General features: G+C 41.9%; 1 protein-coding gene and 1 long non-coding RNA gene across 5 annotated transcripts in view; one reads left to right on the top strand and one right to left on the bottom strand.

The window, feature by feature from the left end:
- CDH8 (cadherin 8) overlaps window positions 1–20,837 on the bottom strand; it is a 236,167-nt gene that overhangs the window by 189,812 nt on the left and 25,518 nt on the right. The gene's annotated exons all lie outside the window — the stretch shown is intronic.
- LOC310712277 lies at window positions 12,089–14,394 on the top strand. The gene is made up of 3 exons (XR_014528836.1): window positions 12,089–12,195; window positions 13,873–13,978; window positions 14,235–14,394. It is a non-coding gene; the product is annotated as an uncharacterized lncRNA (long non-coding RNA).

The following is a 20,837-nucleotide window of genomic DNA, read 5'->3' as shown; positions in this document are numbered from 1 at the left end:
TGATCCTTAAAGTTATTAATACTGGTTACTGCTACATTTATTTATTTTGTTATGGATGCCACTGATGATTATTTTTATTGAATCTCTCTCTCTCTCTCTCTCTCTCTCTCTCTCTCTCTGTGTGTGTGTGTGTGTGTGTCTGTGTGTGTTCAGCTTTGCTGAAATGAAATTTGAGACAGATAGACAAACAATCCACATTCCACTCTGGATTAATTTTTTTAAAAATAAATAAATAAAATATTGACACATTTTTGAGGAGAAGGTGTATATGATGCCCCCTAGTGATCTTTGAAAGTCACCTTTGTTTAGTCACTGCAAATGCACAATCCTGGGGTATGTAGTTATGAGAGAAACTGAGCACTGTGAATTCCTTTTTGTTGCAGAGATAATAAAAAGTGACAGTTCCCTGACTTTAAAAGGGAAATGACAACTAAGGCATAGGCTCCTGCTAGGAAATGTCTGTTTAAATTAAGTACCATTTGTTGGTTTTATTTTATTTTTACCTGGAACTGGGCTCTTTGTTTCATTAGGTAGAAGAAGCATGACCCCCCCCCCAAAAAAAAATGTTTGGGAGTATTGCTGGAGGCAATCTGGCAAGTACAGTGGATGAGCCGACTTGGCAAAGCAATAGGAGGGTTTTGCTTCTGATTCTCAAAGGGCTGGGCGTGCTAATGAGATGGCAAGCAAAATTCTGCTGACACATCATGCCTTTCGGCACTCCCCAGTGGTTTTCCTGGTTAATTTGGAGATGACGCTGCCATTTTCCAGAGAAGTCACAGTTTAACTCTTCTGGGCTGCCAGCATCTTTACCGAGAGAGATTTGATAACGAGGGAAAGTGGGTTCCAGGGGAACTTAGAGGAGAGGAAGATGTTTTAAATGCAGCAGTTACCTTGGTGACAAAAGAATGTTTGGAGAGTATGAACATTTTTGATGCAGACACCAGTGCTTGCTAAAAGAAGAAAAGGAAGCAGACTTCTTCCTGACTCTTCCTCCAGTTTTTTTACTGCATTTTCTTTTCAGTATGTGAAAACTGTGAACATCGAAGGGATTGTGACATTTCTCACAGAGCTGGCTCTGGATTTTGGGCAGCCCTCTGGCAATATGCTTATGGAAGGGCCATAGCTCAGTAGTAGAGCTTCTGCTTTGCAGGCGGAAGGTCTGAGGTTAGATCCTTGGTATCTCAAGTTAGGACTGGGAAAGACACCCTCTCTGAAACTCTGGAGAGAATCTTCCAGTGAGTGAAGGCAATACTGAGGCAGAAGAACCAATGATCTGATTCAGTATAAGTCAGCTTCCTATCTTCCTAATATGGCTGCAGTGCACTCATCTCTTCCTCTTTGCAATTATTCCCTTGATCTCCCTTGACCCACTGCTGTCCAGAAAGAAAGGGCAGATGAGTGAGCAGGAAAACTATTTTCACTTCTGGTCACTATTTGCTTTCTTGGATTTTTCCTCTGGGGCAGATAGACAGAGTGGGATTGACGAGATGGTAATTGCAAGCTGACCCACAGCAGGACTAAGTGGCGGTGGTGGTTAGGGGTGGGACTATTGTTGAAACCTTGAAGGTTGCCCAGCAGTGTTGCCCTCTGTTCCCAGTCCTGCTGCCCACAAATATATTTTTAAAAGATAGACAAAGAAGCCGATAAATTAATAAAATAATAATCCCAGAGAGTTTCTCAAAGGTCTAAACCAGGGATGGGGAACGTTTACTGTTTGAGGGCCACATTCCATGCTGGGCAAACTTACAAGGGCCACATGCCAGCAATGGGTCAAAGGTAAAACTGGGTGGAGCAATGGATGCATCTGTTTCTCTCTGTACAGTTGGCTAGTTTCTTCACACTCACACTTTCCTCTATCTGCTCCATCCAGGCAAGCAAGAGTCATTATCAGAATTCAAGGACACATTCCAACCAGGCAAAAATACTCAAGAAGCATATAAAGTTGGGCCAGTGAGGGGTGTGACCTGCTCAAAAGCTGTGTGGGCTGGGGACAGAGCTGCGAGATATATATAGTGGCCTAAACTGTATTAGCTCCACCCCATCAGGCCTCATATTCCCCACACCTGATCTAAACAGAACTTACACTACATCTTAGTTGACAGTATGTTCACAAGGTGTTTAAATTAATTTTCCATTGCTTCCAAGGCATCAACGTTTTGACTCATGCTATGATGAGTCAAGGAAACAATTTCATGATTTTTCTTTCTTTTTTCTTTTTTTCTTTTTTCGCAGATTTCTGATTGCTCTGTCTCTCCCTTTTGGCGAACAAGCACTGACACTTCTGCAGCTCAGTGACTTGTCCGGCCACATACATGCCTTAAAGCCATTTCACCCATTACTCAGAGCACAACCTAGGTTAGCCGCCAAGTGTACATCAGAAAGAGTTCCACAGTTGATCTCAGCTCTCAGACAAGTGATTGCTGGAGGCAATCTGGCAAGGATAAAGTATAAACCAAGTCAGGAAGACTTTGCAAGGAAGAGAGTAACTCTGTTGACACACAGGGGAAGGAAATTCTCTCAAATAACACTTTAGAATTCAGGGTCAGCTGGTGAAACAGCAGCTAAAGAGATTTCCATCTTCTGAACTATTGGCCAATCCCCCCCCCGCCCCTACTGTCTTCTTTCCTTTTTAAGATGGAGAAATTCTAAAGTTAACACCAGAGCTGGAACATATCCCATAAGCCACAGTTTTCATTTATTTTCATTTGCTCCCAATTTGTTTCCACAACCACTACCAGTTTACAGATGCCCACAAGTACGGATGGACTGGGCAATCTAATTCTGTCTCCTTTCACTAGCTCACCCTCTCTCTTTTTGCAGACAGCATTTAGCTAGATGGACCAATAATTTGCCTCAGTAGGACACAGCTTTCTGTGACCCCATTTCCCCCACACAATATACAGTGTGTACGCATTTTTAACATAAAATACATATTTTTATGTGAACTTTTTGCACATTGAAATGCCCTTGTAAAACCTGGATAAATGTGTAATCTGCCAGGGAGTTGCATTGCAATTCACAAGCTAGCATGGTAACAGCTAGGTCAGTTGAGGTCAGTCCATTGTGAAAAGTGGATTGAATGAATTTCTTCTCCATCGCTGAAGAAACTCACACATACAAGGAGGCAACCCAACATGCACAGAAGCAGATGAGCACATAAACACATCAAGGTTTCCCTTTTTTTGGTTCTGTGTTTTGTAAATTCACCACTGCTTATGTGCATCAGTAAGGTTTGGGTGAGAGGATGATGGGAAGGAAGTTAATGCAGTGAAAACTTTCCCAAAGCAGCTATTGTTATGAAGTCCAGATATCAAAGTGTAATAATGTCTAAGGTACTGTTGCCATTCTCCAGATAACACTAGCTAACTCAGAAGATTGAAATCTTGAGAACATTTCAGACAGAGAGAATTTCAAAAATGGCCTAAAGAAAAAGCAGCACATCATTGTTGAGCCAAAATGCCCTCCCCCCATTTTCCATGCCATTCACAGGCAGTAAAATGGGGGTGGGGGCATTCAGCAATTCGATGAGGGTGAATCATTCCCCTCAAACATATAGGCTTACAGGCAGTGCTTTTTTCTGGGGGGACACATGGGTATATATGCATACCCATAAACATGTTGTTTGGCCTCATTGAGGGGCAGTATTTCAATATGAGTAGGAAAATGAAAAGAAAAAAAAGCACTGCTTACAGCAATTAATAAATATGCCAGTTTTTATTTCTCTGTTTCTCATGTTGGAGAATCTTCCGTGTCCCCTATTTCTGCTCTAATTTGCCTTGAAAAATTAAACAAGAAAATCTACGCATTTTCAGGCACACTTTTCCTAGCTTACACATTTTTGCCTAATCTACTCATTTTTGCAAGCAACTTTCCCTGACACAATGCACATACAGTGTTGTATAAACACTTCTCTAAGACACACGCTTTTGTATGCATCTTTTTCTTGTTGTTGGTTAGATAACTGCTTTGCAAAATTCAGAGCAGTACAAGTTTCAAAAGGCATTTGGGTATCATCACCAGAAGAGTCTGTGAGGCCAGTATCTCTCTAGCTTGAATAGGTTGCATTGCCCAGTTCAGAGCCCATTCATATAACCCTAACTTCCCAGAAACCACCAAATTCAACAGCTTCTTAGGTAGGCTGGTTCTCAGGCTGGTGCACAGAGAAGTCCTATTTAAGATTTAGTAGGGGTCTGCTGGTGGTTATAAGCAAGATTCAAGTCTGTTTTCCAGTCTAGATAAACCTGGAGCTGCCCAATAATATCCCTGACTTGTTTCTCTTTTGGCCCTTGACCTTACTTATCTAGTTCTGGTATTGTTTCACCTGAATGTGAATTGCTAGAACACTTGCTCTGCAATTGCTTCCTTGATCCTGAACTGGGACCAGTGGCATGTGACCCCATGACACAGTGTCCCTGGATTCTGTGCCTAGCACATGTCACCACTCAGTAGAACACTGTCACTGACTTAAACCACTGTCTGGTCTAACACACACAGAGGGATGCAAGTTCTCCTCATATCAGGTGCTTCATGTGTAACAGAAACATATCTATGTGGAAAGAGTAAGTTGAGAGGAGTGATTATCTCTCTCAAACCATTAGAATTCAGGGTCAACAACTGTAGCTGAGTGGTAGCAGTTTCAGGCAGAACAAAAGGCAGTGTTTTGTCACATAATGTATAATTATGTATAATCAACTTCATTACATTGCCACAGAATGTTGCAGTTCCTGCTAGCAGAGATGGTTTTGGAAATGGATTAGGCATACAGGACAGGTCTACCAATGGCTATTATCCATGATGGCTAAAAACAGCATGAAATGCTGATGGGGAAGGACCATGGCTCAGAGGTACATTGTGGTTGGTATCCAACTGTGTCAAGAGCCAATGTCCAGGGGGGTAAGTCAAACAGCACCAAAGTGACCTCCCTGGGTGCAAGCCGTGGCAGTGTGTATGAAGGTCCTGGACTGTCCAGTTGATAAGACCCCTCACTCTTCATTTGGATGTGGTCCAAAGGAAAGCAGAACAATTTGTCTGGCACCAGCTTTGCTGAAGTAATTGCCAGAAAGTGGTGTACAATGTGCTATCCAACTGTATTACGGACTCCATTCCTGATTTGTGTAGGGTTAACTCCTTTTCCTGAAGTTATCCCACAAGGCAGTAGACATTTAGGATCAGAGTATTCCTTTTCCTAGATGGGCTATCTTCTCAGGTTAATGAGCCCCATCTGCTCCTCTACAGCACGTGCAGAAACTGCCTTCTTGACCATTGGACCCATTATTGGTCTTGTCCAATTAGTCTTATCCCTAACTCACTGAGGGTTTGAGACCCATCAGCTACCCTTAGCTGGTTTTGCTGGCCAATTGAAGCTGTTCCCGGGGTGTGGCCACTTTCACATGCAGATAGCTTCTAGGAGCCACAGGTGAGAGCTGAATGCAGTCTGGGGACCCCAGAAGGATCACAACATGTTCCCCAACAGAGGTACTCCTCCTTCCCTAATACCACATACCCCCTACTCAGAGGTACAACTCATGCTTAACATGCATAAATTCCAAGATACATTCCTTGAAACCTGCTAATGTGGCTGAGTGATTAGGGACCTGATATGTGGAGTTTGTGGTGGGGGTTCAAGTCACAGAAGCTCACTGTCCACCTTATGAGTTCAACTTACAAGAAGGTAGGTTTCAGTTGAACCTGAGGAGAAATGTATTGCTGTTAAGAACAGTTTGACAATGGAAACAATTACTGAGGGGAATGGTGGGCTCCCCATCACTGGAGGTCTTCAAATAGAGGTTGGAAAGTCAGCTAGTGGAGGTGCTTTGAATTCCCTGCTTTATGCAGGAGGCTGGAACATATGTACATAAGAAGAATCTGTTGGATCAGGCCAGTGACCCATCTAGTTCAGCATCCAGTCCTACCTGTGACAACCAGGTGCCTATTGGGAACCTGCAAATTGGATCTGAGCACAACAGTACTCTCCCCTCCTGTGGTTTTCAGCAGCTGGAATTCAGAAGTGTACTGCCTTAGTAGAACATACCCCTCAACTTTAGTAACCAATGATAGCCATGGATGTTCTATAAGGCTTCCTCCAGAACTATGAGTCTGTGTCTCCAGCTTTAAAAGTGTAGGTAACTGGTGAGGGGTGTCTCTGCCTTAGACCTGAATAGCCTCTTGTCAGTCAATGTAGACAATGCTGAGCTAGTCATATAATGTAGCTTCCTACATTCACTGAGGATACTGCCCTACATTCAAGTAAATATAGAATATTTTGTGCTGGATGCATCACAGCATGAAAATTCCACCCCATATGGTAGGGTTCAGCTACGTTGCTTTTAAAAAAGCTTCTGTCAGGTATCGATTCAGCTGCCTGCATGTCACAAGAGGACTGGATTTGTGATTGAAATGGCCTTTGATCATTTCTGAATTTATGGGGATAAAGTGTGTAAAATAAAAAGCAATTAAATAAATGAGAGTATCTCTGATTTAGAAATTAGCTATTAAGAGTTCTCATTTGGAATGTCAATGGGATAGCCCACACATGTTTCTTTTTAGTCAGTCATGTGGTTTATTTCATTGAATTTGGGTTTCAGCACATGAACATGTTAAAAAAAAATTTCTTAAAAAAGAAGAAGCTGACTTCACTTTCATCCATTTTTATAAAGTATATTTTGCATCCTCTTAACCAGCCAAAGCTTGATTTCCACAGCTGAGGGTCACTGAGTGTTTCATATCTGAAGATTAAATGGTGCAGACTCTTCTGGACCATTAACCGGAGAGCAAGAAGAGAGTGTTTGCAGATTGTAACCATTACGTGCATCTCATAATGCTATGCACTAGAGAAGATGCCATCACACGAGGGAAAGGAGAAAGAAAAGAAAGAAGATATGATTTCAAATCCCCAAAGCAGCAGCACAGGGATTCTGTTTTTCTTCTCCCATCACCAGTTCCTTGTTTCCACAGAAACATTGAATTAATGCACTTATCATTGTTCACAAGATGCTTGGCCCAAAGGGCATTGTGACCCATACCACACATGTAGTGAATGTAACATATTTGTGTGTGCAGGTAAGTGATGAGATAGGCAGGGAATTCTCTCTCTCTCTCTCTCTCTCTCTCTCTCTCTCTCTCTCTCACACACACACACACACACACACATACACACTGATACAGCCTCCTTCCCCTACACTGAAGGTTCAGTTTGGTTCACACACTCAGAGGAATGTGGTAAGCTGTCTTATACTGAGTCAGACCTTTGGAGTGTCTAGCTCAGTATTGTCCTCACTGAATGATGACTGACCCCCAGACTTTCAGACTGAGTACATTCCCTGGCTTTTTGGAGACAGGGATTGAACCCAGGACCTTCTGCATGCAGAGCAGATGCTCTGTCACCAAGCCACGCACTGGATCTCCCACATGGTGGCTTTGTTTGTAAAGCAGCTTTCCTCAGTCCATGTTTTCCTACAAATGCTTGCTATAAATGCAGAATTCATCAGTGAAAAGGGAATTGGAACATAATGTGTGTGTATAAAGTTTGCTTACAAAGAAGAGGAAGAGGAAGAGGAAGAGGAAGAGGAAGAAGAGGAAGAAGAAGAAGAAGAAGAATGCTATAGAATTTTCCAGGCATAGTTGTGCCTTGTGAAGGAGTGAATTATGTCAAACATTAGTAGGATAGCCAAAGTGTTTTTCCCCCCACATGGGCAGCCTTTACAGTTTGGGGATGGGTTAAAAAAGAGTTAAATTTCTCTAGTGTTATGTAGTTAGTTGTTCTTAATATGGTAGACATGATAGACGTCCCTAAGTAAGGACCCTGTTAAACTAAAGACAAATTAGTGTGCGGGTATATGTGTTTTAGAGATATTCTAAATTTGGTATCAGTGAAATACAAGAATTTCATTTCCCCTCTGTCATAACTTTTGTTTCTGGGTCCTGAGCACCAATTTGCCAGGACACTTCCAGATGACCTACTTATTGAGCATTCATCCCAGTGTGTTTGATGGAGGGTTAGATAACATTGGCTATTTATTCTCATTTGTTAGGCAGTACTGAAGTTTACTTAAATATACTTTCTCCAAAACTCTGGGATTGGAGAGTCCAGATAAGATTATTCCCTCTGATCACAAGCTTTACCAGCAATGCAAAAAAAGAGCCCCTACTCCACCCTGATATTTTCCTTCTTTGGCAAGCTACAGACATTAATGTCACTTTTAGCAGAGGTGTTTGCAATATGTTTTCTTTTTTGACATCTTAATTGCTGAAGCACCCTGAAGTACTTTGAAGGGGTGGGGTTCTCACTTCAGTATGGGGCAATTTGCACTGATCCCACTTCACTTCATATAGACCCACTGAATCACCCCAATTTGGTTCCAGGTTTAGGATCAATTTGAATCTGCAGCATACTCCTCAAACACAGCCTTTGGCTGCAGTTGTTAAACACTGCAGTGCTGCTTATAGTCAAATAAACTTGTGTCTTAAAAATGCAGAAATGATCAGATCATAGCGCTAGCCAGCTGTGCATCAATCACTAATTTCATGAAAGAGGTAAGAGATGTGGGGCATTATGATAGGAGACAATCAAGGAACTTTTTAAGCTATCCAGGCCAGAGCAATTTGGCTGCAAGACAAAGCAATAAATAATGAGAGTAAAGGTCTGAAATTCAGTGCCCCGCTATTTCCTCCTCCTCCAGCTACTGCCTTGAGGGATGAACTTTACATTGTCTGCATTTTAAAGAGATACTATCAAGTCATATCTGACCCCCCCCACCCACCGGTTTATATTGTAATGTGCTCTTATTGAAAACAGTTGCAATATATGAAGAGTTTCCTTCTAGGCTTCATATTCTGAAGTATTTTTTTTTAAAGACACACATTTCTTAACTCAGATGAGGAGGGAGGGAATATATCCTGAAAGAACCACTTTAAAAAGAAATCAGATTGAAAATATTTGTTGGAAATGCAAACGTGTCCTGTCTCCAAAAGCTATTCTTGGAATCTCAGAAGGCGGAGAGCCAATTCACGCTTTCCGCGACAGGCATGTATTCTTTGTGCACATTGGTCTTTGCAGCAACAAATATCATAAAACATGAAGGAGAGAAGGTCATGTGTCTCCAAACGCTGTGGGATGTGCAGTGAGCATGTGGCAGCTCCCTAGTGTCTCTGTGAGTGTTTGTTTCAGACTCTGAATTTAGATATTTGAATTTCCTTCCCCACTCCACAGCAAACACAGCTGTTGGTTCTTATCCTACATGCTAATGGCGAACTAATTTTCTCAGTGTGGACCTTCATTAAGCCAAAATGAAAGAACCTGGTGGTTTGCAGATGTCAAGAAAACCACCACCACTGAGAGTCTCTCTCTCTCTCTCTCTCTCTCTCTCTCTCTCTCTCTCTCTCTCTCTCCCTCTCTCTCTCTCTCTCTCTGTGTGTGTGTGTGTAAGGAGAGTGTCCTAAGGGAGGTGGAAACCCCAAAAGAGTCGAGTGAGGACTAAGTATGCTCAGTAGCTCTTGCATTCTGCCTCAATTCACACTCACACCATAAATTTAAAACACATTTATAGCACTTTAACATACATGTCCCCCGCAAAGATTCCTGGGAATTGTAGTTTACCCTTCAAAGAGCTACAGTTCCCAACACCCTTAACAAACTACAGTTCCCAGGATTATTTGGAGAGTGAGTGGTGTGTTCTAAATGTATGGCATGGATTTACTGTTAGAGAGCAAAAAAAAAATAGAGAAGAGCGGAATGGAATGTTGGACACAACCGTCTGACTAGAACACTGAACAAGAGCACTCAGCCTTGCAACATTTTGTTGCAGATCCCACACGTACTGTACTAAAACATCACCATAGTACTAAAGTGGAATTCCAGGACAGCCACAGGCAGTGATGCCTATGGAGCATATTGTGGCCACTGTGTCTCATATGCAGCAAAGAAAATGCAATCCATCAGTTAAAAGTTAGTGACATATAAAAGATAGATTGTAGTTTTAGCTTCCATGAAAGAGACTGGCAACTCCCTACGGTGCTGTGATAGCTATTTAGCATTTTTATTGGGATTAGCCAACAACCAAGACTCCTGTGTAAAGTTCTGCGTGGCTGGAATGGGAAATGCAATAAAAATTGAGGCCAGAGGTGTCCCGAAGGAGCTGTCCATGGTTCTTAATTCTGAGAGCTTGCAAATGTTGAGAAGGGACTACTGCGAGACTTGGAAATGGAACCCAGAGTGAAGTTTTCTTAAGATGATAGGTTGGAATATGCAGACACAGTGGACATTATTCTAAGTTTCCCCCATTCAGTTCTCTGAGACAAAGTAGAATGTGTGTCAGAGGAAAGATGGCTGGGAGAGTCAGAACATCCAAATTCTTCAAGAAAATAAGGTTTGATGGACACAGGGGACTTGTTAATTTCCTTTATCCTCATGATGATTCCCTAGAAGACAGACCTTCATTTTCTCCAGACTTAGGTTTGTGTTCTTCAGACTTAGGTTTGTGTACTAATTTTTGTTGGGGGCAAAAGTTGCCCTCCCTCATGTATAAAGGAAGTTTTTACTAAGGCGGTAAACCTGAGACTGGGCTGTACAGCTTTAAACTGCAGGCAGGAGTTTACATAATAGGATGATCCTGAAATGTCTACATAGAGAACTATATGTTTTTCCGGTTTCTTGTTGTTGGGCAAGAGCCACAGTTCAGTGGTGGAGTGTCTGCTTTGTATGAAGAAGCTGCCAGGTTCAATCTCCAGTAGTGGTGGGGGAGAGACCCCTGTCTGAAATGCTGGTAAGGGACCACTAGTCAGTGTAGACAATGCTGAGCTAAATCAACCAATGGCCAGATTTAATATAAGGTAGCTTCACAGAAAGGTATCCCAAGAGGACTTTAGATATATATACTCGTCCACCCCATCATCCAGTTCCCCCATCACAATGATGAGCATTTTTGCTAGTTAATGATAGTGCAGGGAATGCAGAAGTATATGTTCCAATAGCAATGTTGATATTGGCAGCAGTTCAACTATGGAGTGCTTTATGATACATATTTTAGGCTATAAATAGTAAAGAACAAAGATAGTGCAAATAGGAAAGGAAACACGATGTTTGTGTCATATTACCAAATATAATTTCTGCTGGCTTTAACAGAGAAATAATCAGCATAAGACTGATCAACACAAAACAGACTGGAAGGAAATTCTGGCCTTTGCAAGGACCAGATTTTAACATACTTGACACTCCAAACTCAGCTAGCAGCTTCCATTTTAACAAGTAGATATCAACATAAATACAAGCAGATATATTTTGGATATTTTGGAGAAAGCAAGTGTTCTTATTGTAGAGGCTGATTCACACATTACTTTTTGGGTGAAAACAATGCATCTTTGTGTTGAAAAACACAAAACAACAATCCAGATCAACACATTTTACAATGCATTTTCCAGTGTACGTGGGTTGGAAGGCTAATATACATGAAACCATATAGATACAAATGAAGGGCTGTAGTGAAGACTAGTCCATTTGGGTGAATGGGATACTGCCCCACCTACCTCATTCTCCCCTCAGCCAGCAGTCACAGCAGTCCAGTCCCAGGGTTGGCAGTGACTGTCACCCTCCTTTTTAATCCCTTGGAGAACTCAGCAGAGCTCATTCAAATTTGTTGGTTCTGCCTGTTATTGGCCGTGGCTCCCTCTACTGTTGGGCTCCCTGTCTTCATCTTTGCTGCCCCAATGGGCAACGCCCACCACAGAAGGGCCATACCGGATGAAGGTGAAGGTCTGTATTTTATAGCACCCTGCTTCCCATAGTGGTGAATCATATGCTTCTAGGAAACAAGACAAGTCTGAAGGAAATAGTCCTCTGCCCCCACCCCTGTTAGCAGCTGTTACTCAGTTGCACACTGCCTGTAAACATGACGATTCCTTGTAACAACTATGACTAATAGCCATTGATAGCCATTTCCTTGTCCTTGGTGAATTGGTCTAATTAAGCCATACAAGCGAGTGGCTTCTATCTTATTATAGTAAGTTTCATACCTTAATTCAGTCTCCATCAACAATCCGGGACTTTTACATGAGAAGGGTGTATGTGTCTATACCGCTTGGAGTGGACTGAACTGATGAGATGTTACCATCAGATGAAATCTGTGGTGGACACCACATCATTGTGGTACATTGTTGAGAAACCATGCAGTGGCTGTGTTCTGCTTCTTCCATGCAATAAAGGTGAGGTGTTGTAACACAGTGGCACTCACTCCCACATCTCTCTTAGGGAGAGACAACATGGCACCTTCCAGATATTGTTGGACTATGACTTTCATCATCCTAGGCTATTGGTCATGCTGGCTGGGGGTGATGGGAGTTGGAGTCCCACCCGAAACAGATAAAGAGGCACACCAAACTTAGGTTAATTAGAAAGCTACCTCTACCTCACTGATTAGTCATTTAAATCCCACCTTTCCTCCAAGGAGCTCAAGATGGTATGCATGGTTGTCTTCCTCCCCATTTTATCCTCACAACAAACATGTGAGGCAGGTTAAGTGGAGGTCACCAGTGAGTTTTGTGGCTTGGCAGGGATTTGAACCCAGGTCTCCAAGGTCCTAGTCCAACACTGGCTGTCATTACTGACAAACTGGGCTGACTGGTTCCCAATGTGGCTAGCTGGGCAGAAGCTAGGGAGGCCAATGATAGGACGAGTCAACAAACTCTAGTTTCGTCCCTATCCTTCTTCCTGATAAGTTCTAATAAGGCAAAACTGAAACAAAGGAGGAGAAATTTGATGCAGGCAGGCAGGGCTGCTTAAGAGCAGATTGAGATTGGGAGGGCACCGCCCCATTTGCCACAATGGACCAGCCTCTATTTCTCCCAAGGCAGGAGGTGCTTAAGAGCTGTAGGAAATAATCTGCGGATAGGTAAGTACCATTAGAAAGACCTCTCATCTATCTAGGCAAGAGACTAAATTTATACCTTCCTCTTATCTCTCTTTAAAAGCCTGGGCAAATGATTAGGCCACCAGGCAAGACAGATCCACAGTTCTAATTCAAGGCTTTTATTAAAAGATTCAAGATAAAGGGCATGTGAGAAACTGGAGGCTGCCTTAAAATAAAAATGAACAGTATTTTCCAACCTGTCTGTGCACCTACAATTAGCTACAGGAATTTCTGTATGAAAGCATAGCACTGCTCTTTACACCAATGGCACAGGTTCTTTCTGGGGAGGAATCTTCCCTATGAAAAATGAAGACAGAGGTATCCACAGATAACTCCTTTTTGTGGTATGTTCTAGAGCAGCTATAATTTAGAGATGGGGGAAAATGAAGAATTGAATAAAAAAAAGGGTCCTAGGAGTTACTATCTCCAGCATACATGCAGGGTGGTAGCACGTTCCTTAAGTCTGTGAAAGTAGGTTTATGAGTGGGGAACCGGTTGACCTCCAGATGTTGTTCGACTACAGCTCCCATCTTCACTCAACCATTGGCTATGGTGGCAGAGGCTGATGAGAGCTTGAGCCCAAAAACATCTGGAGGGCAACAGGTCCTCCTGTCCATTAGGAGTTAAACCTGAATAGATTTGTTTTTCTGTTCCTGCCAGATGGGATTAGCAAAGGGGGGAAATACTGTGTATGTATGAAGGGAGTAGTTGGGATGTGTCTTCCACACTTCTCTGTGGTGGAGCAGAGCACTTCTGAGAATATATCCTTATGTCACCCAAAACCTCACAGGTCATTTTGACAGGTCAGGTGGAGGGTTTTTGTTTTTGTTTTTGTTTTCATTTACACATGCAGTTTGGAATCAATGCAAGTAAAAGACACAGGACTTTGATAGGCAGCAACTGCAAACTTGTACTTCTTCTGCCTGTATGATTTGAAATCAAATCATGTGGGGAAAGTTGCGTTGCTTTGCAGGTGCTGCTGATCAGGTTGTTGGGGTGCCTTCAAACCCCACGTTTGGAATGGAGATGTGCCATTGCCTGCCCAACAACTGACATCCATCGTATCAGGTGTGAAACAGGTAGGTATGATTTGGAGGAAGCAACTTTATGGGCCATTTGAGGACCTCTGCTGGGCTTAATTAGGACAGTGGGTCAGAGATTGCCCATAACAGTCTTAAAGGGACAGAAGAGTTGGAGCATTGCCACCTGTCATAGTTGTAGATTACTTGTGGAAGCTCTAACCTTGGCTTCCAGGATTCTTTTGCAATGCTGACACTTCAGCTTTACTCAGCGATCCTATTTTTTTAGAATTTCTTCTGTTTCCTTTTTATCAAGGTGTATCCAAAAGTTTGCTGGAGGATTATCAGGGCTCAGAGAGGCATCCTAAGAAACAATTGGCCTCAGAGAAGCATACGACTGAAAGCGCTTCAGCCTGACTGTTTGTCAGTATAGTTCCTTTGAGTCTCGGGTTTACTATTGAATTATTCAGTATTGATTCAATGAATGAAAAATGAAACAGGCTTTTGTCACTTTCAAACCCCCATGTATTTATGTTTGCAACTTTCGTCGCTTGTCCCAAACCATAAATTGTAAATGCAAAGCATAAACTAAATATCCTAGGTTTTTTTAAAAAGAAAAAAAAAAACAACCCAGAAAGTGACTGCCTATTAAAGTGGGTCCAATGCCATTTAGCACATCAGCCATTATGCATGTTATATATTTGCCATGGGCTCCATAATGCTAGCAAATGAGAACTGCAGTAACATGCCTACACATTTTATTGCTGTGTGGAGTCACCTAACATCTCTGCTCCATTTCGTCGGAGCTTTTGTGCATTCTGCTGTTGTCTCCAATGGAAAGAACAGTGACATTTGATGCACTGCCGACTGCTTCACACATCTGCCACAGAGTTGTAAATGCATGCAGAGGAGACTACAAACATATACCAGTTCTACTTCAAGGGAGGAAAAAAAGTTCTCTCTAACTCATCAAGTCCGCAGGGAAAAGCAATAGAATGTGTCACAAGACAGATCATTCCGCAGCTGAATTAGGTTGCCAGTCATTGGGAAGCCCATTGCTGCTGTCATCATAGACTTTCTTAAAGCTGAAGGGGAGGGAAAAAAACACTTTGGAAGATAATCTTAGCTTTTCCTCTCATGTAGCTATTGCCGTATGTGATGGAAAGCAAACTGAATTGTGGGATATAAAAATAAGTGGCAATGGTTCTTCCAAAGAAGGATGCATTGTTTTACAAAGGCTGCTTTAAACCTAGAATTCTCTTTACCACAGACCTTATAGAAATATTTCTGACTTCGATAAGACTTGCACCTGAAGGCAGGGGGTAGCCAACATGTCTTCCTGATGTTGTTGGACAACAGCGCCCATCAGCCAGAGTCAAAATGACTAATGGCTATGGATCATGAGAGATGTAGACCACCATCTGGAGGGTATCACATAGGCTACATCTGTCCTAAGAGCAAATGGATCTGAAGGCTGAGTATTTGTAACTTTAGTAATGACTGGTGCAAGGGTCAGGGACCTTTTTATTCTGCTGAGGGCTGCCTATCATTGAGGGTAATCTGTTGTAGGCTGCATGCCAGCAGTAGGGAGGGTAGAAGTGGTACTCACTTGCAGTCAGAAGTGGCACAGCCCCAAGAACTCTATACTCTGAAATTGCCTGTGCAGCTTAGCAGTTAAAAAGTAGCGTGTGTATAAATAATCTTTAATCAACTGCCAAGAGAACTGAAGAGAAAATGCACTATTCAAATATTATTTCCATACTGTCTGACACATTATGAGGGAGGTGATAAGCAGTATCTTGAAATCTGCACCTTAAAATAAGATGTGTTGGTGACTGACCACATGAATAGTTTTATGTACCAGAAAGAGAAGGAGGGAGATTCAGTTCTAAAATGTGAACTGATCCATACATAGCTGTATTATGGATGCACTTCCATTTGGCTAGCCATTTGTGTGTTTGGCTCTCATCCTTGCACCCTCCTCAGAAATTCAACCATGTTTTCCCACTACAAATCAAGGAAGTAAGAGTGCAAGTGTGTCTGCTAGGCTCTGGGCTGCTTACTTGTGTAAATGAATGTGCAGTGTGTAGGGGAAAGGGGTTGGGTATGCTGCATAACATTGCTAAGGGCTGTTTTATGTCTTCTGGCAGGACAGAAAAAGGCAGAAGAAGGATGACGTTCCTAAGAACAAACTGCATAAAGCTCCTGAAATATGAACAATCCATAGAAATGATTTCTAGGAGGTAACTCTAGCACCATTTGTGCATTTATTACTTAAACTGTGAAGGGTTCCATGGAAACACACTGGACCATCACTGGTGGCAATGAACGGCATTCAAGTTTTGCTCAGAGTAGACCCACATAATGGGCCTAACTTAGATATGATCCTTAATTCCAGTGTGTCTACTCTGAGTAAAACTTAGTCAAAGGCCACCCATTATCTCCCAGGCCATGTATGATCAGCTCTGTATAAAGGGAGCCATTTAAATACACACACCCTGGGCAATCAGGGTAATCCTAGCCAATCAGAGTTCTTTTCCCTATGTAGACACAAAGAATGTTGTCCCCTTCAGAATGAACCAATAACACATTGGCTGGGGCTTGCGCCTAGTATGCACCTCTTCACTGAAGAAGTGCGGCTAGATTTGCGTGTTCCCACATGCTTCTTCTCATGTTGAGTACCCATGGACACTGAACACCTAAATAGGGCTTACATGACATGCTGATTGACCATGCTAAGAAGCCATTCTTTGTTAAATTATCATATTTTCCCTGGTAGACTAATCTAGTGTGTGATTTTCTATGTGTGTGATAACAAAGCTATGACATAAATAATAGAATAGCTACACAGTTATATAAGAAGCATGTGTAGCCACAATAAAAGAGTTTCTGTCCCTTCATTATTTACAAATGCCTGCTTTGAGGCATCCATACCTAAAAACAAAAACAAAACAAAACCCCACATTCTTCTTTTGTGTTTTGTTTAAGGAAATGGTGTTTGAAAGCTGCATCTGGTGTCAATTCCAATGGGTTCCATGTTTGACATAATTTGTTTATAGGGATAAAGGATTGTGAGATGTTAAATGCCTCCTGCAAGGTGCAGCTGAATGCCCTCAGCAGCCAATTAAGTGCATTATGCTCTTCTTAGGAGGCAATGCCTTTCAGATAGCTGACAGAGGGTTTAAAATAGACAGTAGAAACTGAATGCAAGATGGGTTTAGTGTGTGTTGTCTTCACCTTTATTTTATGTGTAAATATGGAGCTGTGTGCGTTTATATCCTCATATTCAATTCTCCAGTTTGCAAAGACCAATAGCTGTTGTTGTTTTTTAATGTATACCTATAGCACAAGTCAAAAATGATTTTTTAAAAATAGAAGCCACTTTTTAATGAATGTTTAGTTTATAAATCATTTGCTTTCAACCATGTGCAAGCAGCCTTGCCATCCATGTAGTGTGTAATCTACTGGGCACCTGACAATCTCTCTAGCGCTGTCTAGACAAATGTGGAGCAAGAGAGGGAAGTTATTGACACTCTGTTAGGTTATGTACAGCTGGCAGGCTGCATTTGGGTAGACCCCGTACACGCCAGGTCTTGAGAAAGAAGGACAACAGTTTGGTGAAGATATGAGGAACGCATGGCCCTCCAGATGTTGTTGGACTACAACTCCCACCCACCCACCCAGCATGGCAAATGGATAGGGATGACAGTATCTGGAGTCCAATAACATCTTACCTATCTCACAGAAACAGGAACTGTTCATATACAGTGCTTCTACATTTCCAGTTTTATTGGTCCTCATCCAGCCCACCACTGCATCCAGGCAAAGGTTCAGAACTCACACAGTCTCACGTGACTCAGAAATAGAGATAGGTGACATCAGCATACTGGTGAGACTCATCCCTAAAACTCCCAACCACTTCATACAGATGTTAAATAGCATTTAGGATAATATAGCAACCTGTGTCACAACATAACACAAGTGCCAAGGGGCTGAGAGACACTCTCTCAATATTGTTCTCTGAACCTGACCCCATAAATGCTATTGGAATCACTGTAGGACAGTGCCCACAAAGCCCATCACACAGAAGTGGTCCAAATATCAAGGTTAACAAAAATCACTACGAGTTGAAGAAGTAATGAAATCTCACCCCAACTCCTCTTCTGATAAATGTCCTCAGAAATGTGATGGGATCACACCATAACAAAGCGCCACCCATAATAAAGTAGGGACATGGAAATCACTAGCCCAAATTCACAGAGAAGCAGAAGTCTTGATAACCCCAGGATATGGTTTGAGACCTTGCTGAAAGATAGCTGACCTGACTTTGGTCATCACCTGGATGGGAGAATCCTGCATCTGCCACCTACAGTTTCCATAGATGGAAGAAAACAGTGATATGAATGTATGAAGCAAACAAATAGCACCTGAAAGCAAGCCTATGGATATAGCTGGGAGCGGCAGCAGGGTTATTATCATATATGGTGATAAAATTCCTTTAGACTCAATGTTTTCTCTCTCATAAATTATATGGACAATCTCACGCGATTCAAATCAATTCAGATATATGCATTTTATATAGCTATAGATTTATTTGCAGTGAAATAAGTCTCTTACTTTTTCCCCTCTGTTTCTTTGTGCATAGGTATTTTGTAGTTCTATTTTGCTGAATATGCCAGTGTAAATAATAAAAATAACAATATATTATGAAAAACACTTAGAGAAGAACCTGCACTCAGTGAAACCTCACATTTCCCCCCTCAAGAAATTTCACACATTCCTCTCATATAGTTCTCTCTCTCTCTCTCTCTCTCTCTCTCTCTCTCACACACACACACACACACACACACACCCCTAGCAAATTTTATAAAACCACAGACAATAAGTACAATGAAATTATCCGTTTGGGAACAGATCCAGCACCCCCTTCCTCTGAAGGAAGTTTTATTTTCTTCCATCTGTTCTGCAGAGTGCTAAAACTAAAAAGACGTCCCAGCATTTTTATTTTTTTTTTAAAAAAAGATGCAGTAACACTGGGAAACAAGCGCTTTTCAAAATACTTCCAGAAAAATGGGCATGTCTGTTTGGTTTTATGTTCCCTCTTTCTTCCCTTTTTGTATTTACTAATGCATTTGAATAATGGGGGAAATTAAAGGGGAGACAGACTGCTTTAATGAGGCCATCATGCATAGTAGCTCGTGATTTAACATGGTAGTGAATAAAAGCTCGCTGAAATTTCTCTCTCCATTCCTCTCGCCTCTAGTTGTACCAAAGAAACCGGCACACAGATGGTGCATAAGATCACACATCCTTCTGATAGCCCTGCAGTAACAGGATGAAGTCAAGACATGAGTGGCTGGCTGCCGTAACTCAAAATCTGCTTTCTTTGTCAGTTTAAGTGCTTGATGGAGATACGCATTTTCCTCGTTTAAGTCCATTTGGGAATATTGTGTAGCAGAAAGTGGGTGTGTGTTTTTTTAAGACCTGCAGAGCATGTTGCTAAAAACACTTGCATGCCACTGATAGAAAGCAGATTTTTTTTACCAGCTCCCGTAAACAAATGGAGGGGAAATCCTCCCCCATTATAAATTTGACAGGATGCTGGTTGAATGTTTCCTTAAATCATTAAGATGATTTAATGAGAGTGGGCTCTTCCCACAAATTCTTGATGCATGTGCATAAGGGTGAATCTTCAAAACTAGGCAGGCTGGACGTCATTTACTTATTCTTCATTTTACTTTCCTTGATGCATGTGTTGCAGCTATATCTTAAAATGAACTCAGCCTCAATGCTAGTCAATCGGCAACATGGTATGTGCATTTATGTAAATTAATTAAAATATACAAATGATAAGTAGGCAGCATGAGCAGGGGTAATCCTAGATCAGGATAAGATGGGGATTGGGGATAAGTCAGCAAGCTTTCATTCACCACCACATTAAATCACAAGCTACTCTGCATTATGTCATTGTTAAAGCATTCTGTCTCGTTTTAATTTCTGCCATTATTCAAATGCATTAGTAAATAAAGGGGGTGAGGGAGGGATAAAAACAACAGATGTATCCATTTTATCTTGTGGTTTTGGGTAACATGGAAGCTCTGCCGAAGTGCTGCATATAAATATTTTAAATAAAATACAGAAATAGGATCTGATACAGTCCCATGATTTCCCTTCAAATTCTGATTACCCCCCAGAATAGGACCAGAAAGCATGGGTTGATAGACTGCCTTTCATAATTAAGATCACCTGGAAAATTATATATCTGCTCTCTTCTTTCCTCTCTCTCAGACACTAGAACACAGATGGTCAACATAGTGCATTTCAGATGTTGTTGGGCTACAGCTCTTGTCAACCTCAGCTGAATTGGCCAGTGATCGGGGATTGTGGGAGTTATAGTCCAATAGCATCTTGATAGCACCACCTTGGCTATTTTGTAGTACAATCAGCATGTGTGTGATACCCAGAAGCCCTGGGAATGAAGATGGGCTACAAGTGGAAGAAGAGGAGGAGGAGGAGGAGGACAAGGTCGAGGAGGAGGAAGGGGAATTTGTCTCTCAGAAGCCTTGTGCAGCAGTTCTTCTGAAACTGCCCTCATATCACTTTCCTCACAGATTATGGTTTTACAAATTACGCCTTCTTGTTTCCAAGAGGAAATGCTGCATTATAATACTTCTATTGTTCTGCTTCTTCCCCTAAATATTGCATTGAGCAAAGTGCATATCTGACACAGCTTTGGATTCTTCCCTTTAATTTCCACCTCTGTTACAGATGCACCATTGTGTATTGATAAAACTCTGGGGAGGGGGGAAGTACATCTCGATAAAGCCTTTTAAAAGAGTTGGCATGAAGGCAAGTGAACTTACCAGGGGTCCTCAAAATCCTGTCAGGATAGTGGCTAACACTTCTAATTCTCTTGGTG

The sequence above is a fragment of the Podarcis liolepis genome (genome assembly GCF_965112155.1).
Source record: "Podarcis liolepis genome assembly, chromosome: 7".
Lineage (NCBI taxonomy): Eukaryota > Metazoa > Chordata > Lepidosauria > Squamata > Lacertidae > Podarcis > Podarcis liolepis.
This window is presented reverse-complemented; position numbering and strand designations above follow the sequence as displayed.